The sequence below is a fragment of the Ovis aries genome, chromosome 6 (assembly GCF_016772045.2).
Source record: "Ovis aries strain OAR_USU_Benz2616 breed Rambouillet chromosome 6, ARS-UI_Ramb_v3.0, whole genome shotgun sequence".
Classification (NCBI taxonomy): domain Eukaryota; kingdom Metazoa; phylum Chordata; class Mammalia; order Artiodactyla; family Bovidae; genus Ovis; species Ovis aries.
This window is the reverse complement of record NC_056059.1, coordinates 6,827,822-6,835,344: the sequence shown is the minus strand read 5'-3', so window position 1 is coordinate 6,835,344 and position 7,523 is coordinate 6,827,822. Positions and strand designations below refer to the sequence as shown.

The window sequence follows — 7,523 nt, the reverse complement described above, 5'->3', positions numbered from 1 at the left end:
TAATAGCAAAAAAAGAAAACCCACATGGTGCGTTTATAACTGTGTGTGCTGTATCACCTAGCGTGTTCCTGAAAGGGGACAGCTTCTCATTTGACTAGGCAGCATTAGGAAACTAGCTCCTCACTGACAATGTTTATGTTTAGCTACTGAACAAGTTTCCAGGCGAATCTGTAGGTGCTGCACGTGTCAATCTATGTTTCTCCTCTACTACCCAAACTTAGGACTTCCCTGGTGGCTCAGAGGTTAAAGCGTCCGCCTGGAATGCGGGAGACCCGGGTTCGATCCCTGGGTCGGGAAGATCCCCTGGAGAAGGAAATGGCAACCCACTTCAGTACTCTTGCCTGGAGAATCCCATGGACAGAGGAGCCTGGTGGGCTACAGTCCATGGGGTCGCGAAGAGACGGACATGACTGAGCGACAAATTACTACTACCCAAACTTAACAGTGTCAGCACCTTAGAATGGTTGATGTTACAGTAAGACCTCTGGCCCTGTCCTTCAGTGTTTCCACACCAGGCAGACAGGCCTAAGACATGGGGGGAGTGTGCCTCGGAGCTGTTCATTCCTATGCTGGTGCAGCTGGGAACAGCTTGATGTAAACGTGATGGAGAACCACATAAATATATTCCATCAAAACCAAGCTGAACAAAGCTCCCACTCATCTTCCCTTTAGCTGGATTTCAGTAATGTTCCATCACTACATGCAGGGGGAGTTGGTGTGAAAAGAGATCACAGTCTTAACCGAATTCAGATCAAGTAGTTTTCTCTGGCAGATTTTACAAAGGCATGTGAGTTCATTGCTGGTGTTCCTTCTGGGACTTTGGAAGGGATCTTGGAAGGGAGGGTCCTGAGTTCCAGCTTCATTAACTTCATGTTAGATTCTCCAGTAATGGGTTCACATCTACTGCACTTCAGCCACACTAACCTCCATCTTTCTCTCTCTTTTTTTTTTTGCACTGATCAGGCATATTTTTGCTCTTCCTCCCACTCTTCCTGCCTTTCAAATAACTGTCCCCTTATGCTTTGTGTCTCAGCTCAGGGAAGCCTTTTCTGGTCTCCTGTGTGTATCATCCCATTACTCAGCCATGCCACTCTGTTCCCCTCTCTCTCTCTCTTTTTTTTAAGCTCTCATTTCTGTCTGAAGCTAATGTGTTTGTTTACTTGTCTTTCGTTTACTTACTTACTTGTGTCCGGTAAAATGCAGGTGCAAGAGATCAGGAATTTTGCCCAAGATGCTTACAGCTACACCACCTAAACCTAGAGGAGCATCTGGCCTTATTCATTCAAATGATTTTTGAATGAATGAACAACCTATAAGCTCAAAAGTGCATAAATATCTTTTTAATTAGCTCAAGAATATAAAAACAACTCCAGTCCTCCATTTTACCAGGTAGGAAAGCCAATCTCAGGTACTATTAGGGCCCCTTCCTCCTTGGGATTTGCAAAGGTGATAGGGCTGCCTTGGTGACTCAGACAGTAAAGAATCTGCCTGCAATACAGGAGACCCAGGTTTGATCCCTGAGCCGGGAAGATACACTGGAGAAGGGAATGGCTACCCACTCCAGTATTCTTGCCTAGAGAATTCCATAGATAGAGGAGCCTGGTTGGGCTACAGTCCATGGGATAGCAAAGAGCCGGAAATGACTGAGCAAATAGCACTTAGTATTTAACAGAGGAGCAGGTTATCAGTCTTTGCCTTCTCTGATCATTGAGCTGTCTATGGTCTTGGCCTTAATTCCATACTTGGTGTCAAGATTAGGACATAGACAGGTACAGACAGAAGACCATGAGAAGACGCTTGGAGAAGACAGCCATCTCTAAGCAAGCAGACAGGCCTTAGAAGGCTCTGCTGAAACCTTGATGTCAGACTTCAAGCCTCCAGAACTGTGAGAAAATCAGTGCCTGTTCTTGAAGCCACTCAGTCTGTGGGGCTTTATAATAGAGTCCTAGTAAACTACTCCCTGAGGCCATAAGGCTGGGCGAGGCAGCAACTCTGGGCCTTGTGTGAAAGCAGGAGTTGCCAGTGTGCATCTCTTTAGTTCTGCACCCCTGCATGATGGGACTTCAAATCACCAGCAGTAGCGACAGTGGTGGTTTCTCCCCAGACCACATTCAGCAAGAGCAGGCACATAGAAGTGCAGGGAAAATGCCTTTAGGAGGCCCTGGAGTGTCTTTCCACACAACTCCTTCTTGCCTCCACTGGAATGTTGCAGAGCCCAACACCACCTGCTCACTTGGTATTTCACAGACGTGCATTCCAGGAAACAACACAAATGCTCAAGTGGCAGCAGACCCTAGCGGGGTCAGCAGATGATGCATTAGTAATTCTCCAGTAGTCAGCGAGTTGCATAACTGCTAAACATGAGTTAACAAATGTTTATGCTTCATATCGATTATGTGCATACCTAGTAACCGTAACTAATTCCAACCAGCATGTTTCCTCCAGAGGTTAAGAACAATCATTTGAAAAGATCTTACTCTCTTTGTCTGGGATATTAATTTCTTCTCAGATACACAATCTTATGTCTAATTGTTGTCAGTCATTTTTTTGCAGGGAGAAAAATAAAACAAAGCAACAATAACAAAATGCATTGTTTCAAAGCTCTAAAATTTAACACTGATTTTGGAGGGTATAATTTTTAGTGACAGTTCCAAATAATGATTGTACCTGTGGTAAAATGATTTTGTTTGTTTAAAAATGTAGAAGCTATAAGGTAAACCTCATTTTTGATAATTCATTGACATTACCTTACATTTTTCCTTAAAATTATCTTTTTATTTTTTTCTGTTTCAGATAATCCAGTACTATCTGAAATGCAAAAAAAAGGGAGATTTATTAGCAAAACCATAAAGTAGCAAAATGATATAGTCAGCAGACATCATGAGTCATAGTATTTCATTCCTTGACGGTACAGTCAAATGCCCTCCAGTGTTTCGGAAAATTCAAATGCCTAAAACTGTCTTTTTTCATATGTTTAACTCCATCTTCATTGTCCTAAAGTATACACACACACACACACACACACACACAGGCACAAGCATACACACACACACCATTTTTACAATGTATGCTTTTTGAAAATGAAACTTTTAATTTATTTTTTCCTTTTAATATATATATTTTATTGAAGTATAGTTGACTTACAATGTTTCAAGTGTACAGTAAGGTGATTCAGTCATACGTATGCACATATATTACTTTTCAGATTATTTTCCATTATGGGTTATTACAAGATATTGACTATAGTTCCCTGTTCTTTTTTTTTCTTTGTATATATTTTTTTAATTTTTATTTTTACTTTATTTTTACAGTATTTTACAATACTGTATTGGTTTTTCCATACATTAACATGAATCCACCGCGGGTGTACATGAGTTCCCAAACATGAACCCCCCTCCCACCTCCCACTCCATATCACCTCTCTGGATCATCCCTGTGCACCAGCCCCAAGCATCCTGCATCCTGCATTGAACATAGACTGGTGATTCGTTTCTTACATGATGGTATACATGTTAGAATGCCATTCTCCCAAATCATCCCACCCTCTCCCTCTCCCTCAGAGTCCAAAAGTCCGCTCTATACATCTGTGTCTCTTTTGCTGTCTCTCATACAGGGTTATCATTACCATCTTTCTAAATTCCATATATATGCATTAGTATACTGTATTGGTGTTTTTCTTTCTGGCTTACTTCACTCTGTATCAGCTTCATCCATCTCATTAGAAATGATTCAAATGTATTCTTTTTAATGGCTGAGTAATATTCCATTGTGTATATGTACCACAGCTTTCTTATCCATTCGTCTGCTGATGGACATCTAGGTTGCTTCCATGTCCTGGCTATTATAAACAGTGCTGCGATGAACATTGGGGTACATGTGTCTCTTTCAATTCTGGTTTCCTCGGTGTGTATGCCCAGAAGTGGGATTGCTGGGTCATAAAGCAGTTCTATTTCCAGTTTTTTAAGGAATCTCCATACTGTTCTCCATAGTGGCTGTACTAGTTTGCATTCCCACCAGCAATGTAAGAGGGTTCCCTTTTCTTCACACCCTCTCCAGCATTTATTGCTTGTAGACTTTTGGATCGCAGACATTCTGACTGGTGTGAAGTGATACCTCATGGTGGTCTTGATTTGCATTTCTCTGATAATGGGTGATGTTGAGCATCTTTTCATGTGTTTGTTAGCCATCCGTATATCTTCTTTGGAGAAATGTCTATTTAGTTCTTTGGCCCATTTTTTGATTGGGTCGTTTATTTTTCTGGAATTGAGCTGCATAAGTTGCTTGTATATTTTTGAGATTAGTTGTTTGTCAGTTGCTTCATTTGCTATTATTTTCTCCCATTCAGAAGGCTGTCTTTTCACCTTGCTTATATTTTCCTTTGTTGTGCAGAAGCTTTTAATTTTAATTAGATCCTATTTGTTTATTTTTGCTTTTATTTCCAATGTTCTGGGAGGTGGATCATAGAGGATCCTGCTGTGATTTATGTCAGAGAGTGTTTTGCCTATGTTCTCCTCTAGGAGTTTTGTAGTCTCTGGTCTTATGTTTAGATCTTTAATCCATTTTGAGTTTATTTTTGTGTGTGGTGTTAGAAAGTGTTCTAGTTTCATTCTTTTACAAGTGGTTGACCAGTTTTCCCAGCACCACTTGTTAAAGAGATTGTCTTTAATCCATTGTATATTCTTGCCTCCTTTGTCAAAGATAAGGTGTCCATATGTGTGTGCATTTATCTTTGGGCTTTCTATTTTGTTCCATTGATCTATATTTCTGTCTTTGTGCCAGTATCATACTGTCTTGATGACTAAACTTTTATTTATTTTATTTATTTTTTTTAATTTTTATTTTACTTTATTTTACTTTACAATACGGTATTGGTTTTGCCATACATTGACATGAATCCACCACGGGTGTACATGCGATCCCAAACATGAACCCCCCTCCCACCTCCCTCCCCACAACATCCCTCTGGGTCATCCCCATGCACCAGCCCCAAGCATGCTGTATCCTGCATCAGACGTAGACTGATGATTCGATTCTTACATGATAGTGTACATGTTTCAATGCCATTCTCCCAAATTAAACTTTTACTATGTATTTATCCTATAAGGATTTTCATCCATGTTGTTTCATTTGGTGAATCATTCATTTCATTTAACTCACATAAATACATAGTTAGTTATCCAGTCATGTCTGACTCTCTTCGACCCCATGGACTGTAGCCTGCCAGGCTCCTCTGTCCATGGAATTCTCCAGCCCACTGGGGTGGGTTGCCATTTTCTTCTCCAAGGGATCTTCCCAATGCAGGGATTGGAGCTGGGTCTCCTGCATTGCAGGCAGATTCTTTACCAATGAGCTACTAGGGAAACCCTGGTAACATAAATATAATAGCTAATGTTGTAAAATGCCTGCTACTTTTTTTAAAAGTCCCTTTAATAATCACCAAGTCTTGGTGGCTCAAAAGGAAAGAAAACTTGAGTTTGGCGTAAATAGTGAAATCGTGTATTTTTCCAGTTTTGGTTATTCTAAATTTCACATAATTTTACAATAATGTTGTGAAATAATAAAAAATACATATTAGCCATTGTTCCCAGTTCCTGACACAGAGCTCCTAAAAACCCTTGTCATTTCCTAAGTGATAAGAACACTAGGAGTGTCTCCTGTTCTAATATTGGCCTTTGACCTCTGTCCCTCCCACAGAGCTCCTAAAACCCTCGCAATTTTCTGGGTGATGGGAGTGCCTTTGATTTAAGGAGGTGACATTGGGCGAGCTCCTGTATGGCTCCTGATTGAGGGCTGGTTGCAGGAAAGACCGAACCATGATCAGAAGCTTGGAATTTTCGGTCACGCCCCACATTCTCTTGAGAAGCCAGAGGGCTGAAAGTGGAGTTAATGATTGATCATGTCTATGTGATGTAGCCTCCATAAAATCCCAAAAGGATGGGGCCTGGGGAGCTTCCAGGTAGGGGAACGCATGGAGGTGCTAGGAGGGTGATGCCCCTAGCACAGGCCTTGAGAGCCCCTGCCCCTTTCCACATGCCGTCACTTCACTACCCATCCCACCCTCTGTTCATCTGTAGTCTTTATCACATATCCGTTAATAAATTGGTAAATGTAAGTAAGTGTTTACCTGAGTTCTGGGAGCCACTCAACAAATTAATCAAACCCAAGGAGGGGGCTGTCCTTGGAAACTCTAATCTATAGTCAGTTGGTTAGATGCACAAGCAAGAACACAGGATTGCAACTGGCATCTGAAGTGTGTGTGAGTGAGGGTAGGGGGACAGTCTTGTGGGACTGAGCACCTTATCTCCTGCTAGATAGTGTTAGAATTTAGTTGAATTCTTGGACACCCTGCTGGTGTCCTGAGATTTGCTTGTTGGTGGTGTGGGGGGCCACTGCCCCACAGACACACTTCGGAATTGTGATCAGAAACCAAAAGAATTGATTGCTCACAAATAGCTGAGAAAAGAAAAGATACAAAAAGGCAAAGGAGAAAAAGAAAGACATACCCATTTGAATGCAGAGTTCCAAAGAATAGCAGGGAGAGAAAAGAAAGCCTTCCTCAGTGGTCAATGCAAAGAAATAGAGAAAACAATAGAATGGGAAAGACTAGAGATCTCTTCAAGAAAATTAGAGATACCAAGGGAAGTTTTCATGCAAAGATGGGCTTGATAAAGGACAGAAATGGTATGGACCTAACAGAAGCAGAAGATATTAAGAAGAGGTGGCAAGAATACACAGAAGAACTGTACAAAAAAAGATCTTCATGACCCAGATAACCATGATGGTGTGATCACTCACCTAGAGCCAGGCATCCTGGAATGGGAAGTCAAATGGGCCTTAGGAAGAATCACTACAAACAAAGCTAGTGGAGGTGATGGAATTCCAGTTGAGCTATTTCAAATCCTGGAAGATGATGCTGTGAAAGTGCTGCACTCAATATGCCAGCACATTTGGAAAACTCAGCAGTGGCCATAGGACCGGAAAAAGTCAGTTTTCATCCCAATCCCAAAGAAAGGCAATGCCAGAGAATGCTCAGAGTACCACACAATTGTACTCATCTCACACGCTAGTAAAGTAATGCTCAAAATTCTCCAAGCCAGGCTTCAAAAGTACGTGAACCGTGAACTTCCAGATGTTCAAGCTGGATTTAGAAAGGCAGAGGAATCAGAGATCAAATTGCCAACATCCGCTGGATCATGGAAAAAGCAAGAGAGTTCCAGAAAAACATCTATTTCTGCTTTATTGGCTATGCCAAAGCCTTTGACTGTGTGGATCACAACAAACTGGAAAATTCTTAAAGAGACTGGAATACTAGACCACCTGACCTGCCTCCTGAGAAATCTGTATGCCGGTCAAGGAGCAACAGTTAGAACTGGACATGGAACAACAGACTGTTTCCAAATGGGGAAAGGAGTACGTCAAGGCTGTATATTGTCACCCTGCTTATTTAACTTATATGCAGAATACATCATAAGAAATGCTGAGCTGGATGAAGCACAAGCTGGAATCAAGATTGCCAGGAGAAA

At 41.4% G+C, this 7,523-nt stretch overlaps 1 non-coding gene across 1 annotated transcript; it reads left to right on the top strand.

Moving 5' to 3' along the window:
• The first annotated feature begins 225 nt into the window (after positions 1-225).
• TRNAS-GGA (transfer RNA serine (anticodon GGA)) lies at positions 226-297 on the top strand. The gene has a single exon. It is a non-coding gene; the product is annotated as a tRNA-Ser (tRNA).
• The last annotated feature ends 7,226 nt before the right edge of the window (positions 298-7,523 follow it).